This window comes from Melanerpes formicivorus, unplaced genomic scaffold, assembly GCF_026170545.1.
Source record: "Melanerpes formicivorus ecotype bairdi unplaced genomic scaffold, bMelFor1.0.p_v2 SCAF_184, whole genome shotgun sequence".
Classification (NCBI taxonomy): Eukaryota; Metazoa; Chordata; class Aves; order Piciformes; family Picidae; genus Melanerpes; species Melanerpes formicivorus.
Window position 1 is genome coordinate 35,329 of NW_027142536.1, and position 2,172 is coordinate 37,500.

Here is a 2,172-nt window from a genome sequence, read left to right on the forward strand (position 1 = left end):
GAGCCCCCCCCCCCTCCGCCTCCGCTGCCGCTTCTCCCCGCACCCCCTCCACTGCCTCCCCCCGCCGCCCGCGAACGAGTCGCCGGATCTGTAGGGGGCCGGGAGCCCGAGGCGGCGAGCGGCTCCGGCTGCTGCCGGGACCGCGAGGCTTCGAGCCGGTCCGGCCGCGGCCGGGATCTCGTGCCGAACGTCGTCTTCCCGGGACGGTCCCGGGAGGGCCCCAGTCTCCTCCCGGGTGACGTTCACCGAAGCGGCTGCCGGCTGTCTTCGAGCCCCCACCCCTGCCGTGGCCGCGGGGATTCGCCCCGGTCCGGCAGCTGACGGTTCCCTGTGTCGGACGCCGGCTTCCCGGGACTGCCCCGGGACAGCCCCGGTCGCCTCCCGGGTGACGTTCACCGAAGCTGCTGCCGCCTGTCTTTGTCCCCCCCCCCCCCGTGCTCTCCCTCAGGCGGGAGGTAGACGTGCTCTCCCTGGGCGAGTAGACGTGCTCTCCCTGGGCGAGTAGACGTGCTCTCCCTGGGCGAGTAGACGTGCTCTCCCTGGGCGAGTAGACGTGCTCTCCCTGGGCGAGTAGACGTGCTCTCCCTTGGCGAGTAGACGTGCTCTCCCTCGGCGAGTAGACGTGCTCTCCCTCGGCGAGTAGACGTGCTCTCCCTGGGCGAGTAGACGTGCTCTCCCTCGGCGAGTAGACGTGCTCTCCCTGGGCGAGTAGACGTGCTCTCCCTGGGCGAGTAGACGTGCTCTCCCTCGGCGAGTAGACGTGCTCTCCCTCGGCGAGTAGACGTGCTCTCCCTCGGCGAGTAGACGTGCTCTCCGCGGAGATCGCGCTTGTCGCCAAGGGGTCGCTGTTGCGCTCTGCCTCCGCCTACGTCATCGTACAAGCCGGCGTGATTTCTGCGACCTGCCGCTGGGCGGAGGTCGGCTGGTTGTGCGCTCGGGGAGCTGACGGCCCTCCAGTTCCGTATATGAGGGAACGAGTGACGCCGAGCACTCCCAGGGCAGCGCTGCCGAGCGGCTGCTCCAAGCCACCCGCCAGGCGGCTGGGCAGGGGTCCGTCTGGCTTCTCGGTGGCTTTCGCCCGGGTCAGAGAGGGGACCCGCGGGGCCGAACAAAGGCGCGGCGGTTTGGAGCGGCCGCTGGCGCACCCTCAGCGGTGTTGGATGGGTTTCGCTCGTCCGTGAGCCGGAGCCCAGCCCGGGCTCAGCAACGAAAGCGGGGAAAAGAAAAAAAGTTGACGAGTGGCTGGCGCCGGCCACTGCCGAAGTGTGGAACCCCCGAAGCGAAGTTTGCCCGGTGGGGCACGGGGGCAGAGAAAGCCGGGGAGACGTGGTGCCGGCGTCGGTCCCACCAAGAATGGAAAGCAAGCCCGTCCAGGCACGGCGAGAGAGAGCCCGGTAAGGGGCAGAGAGAGTTCCCAGCACTGGACCCTCTTCACGGGGGTTCCCCCCCATGGCCAAAGCCGCAGCCCGCGGGGGCACGGCATCTAAGGGAAAAGCCAGCGGCGGTGACTGGCCACTCGTATGCTATGGAGCCCGGCATGGGGGGAGGAGGGCAAGCCGGTGCCCCAGCACGGCTTCCTCCTGGCTCCAGAGGGGCGCCCCGTGATGGAGATGTAACTCGGTGCAGCTTGAGGGAAAATGCAAGCCCACATTTCGGGGAGGCAGAGGTGCCCTGTGAGCCGGTGCGGCCCGGTGCAGCTTGCCCCCCCCCCCATCTCTGGAGGGCGCCCCGTTTGCTCCTCCGGCGTGTTGCCCGCACGCCGAGCCCCGTGCCTGCTGGCTGCTCCCGAGGGCGGTGGCGGGTGCGCGTGGCTGTGTCTGTCCCAGAAGAGCGAGGCCGTGGGGCCTCCGCTGGCTTCCTTTCCTTCTGTCCTTGTTGATCGATGAGGCCTTTCGGGTCGCGTCGGAAAGGGCCCCCGGCCGGCAGGGCAAGGGCGGTCTTCCTTTCCACTTCGCTTCCCGTCGCGTGTGAGGTGTCGTCCTCGTTCCCCCAGCCCCGAGCGGCTCGAGCGGGGGGGAGCCGTGGCGTTAGCGGCCCGGCGCGTGCCTTGCCGCATCCTCCCCTTTCCACCTCCCCCCCGGCGCTGGGGCAGGGTTCGGGGACCGGTCTACCGCAACCGGCTTTGTGACTGCTGCGTGGCCCCGTGAGTTTTCAGGTGTCCTAAAACGCGTG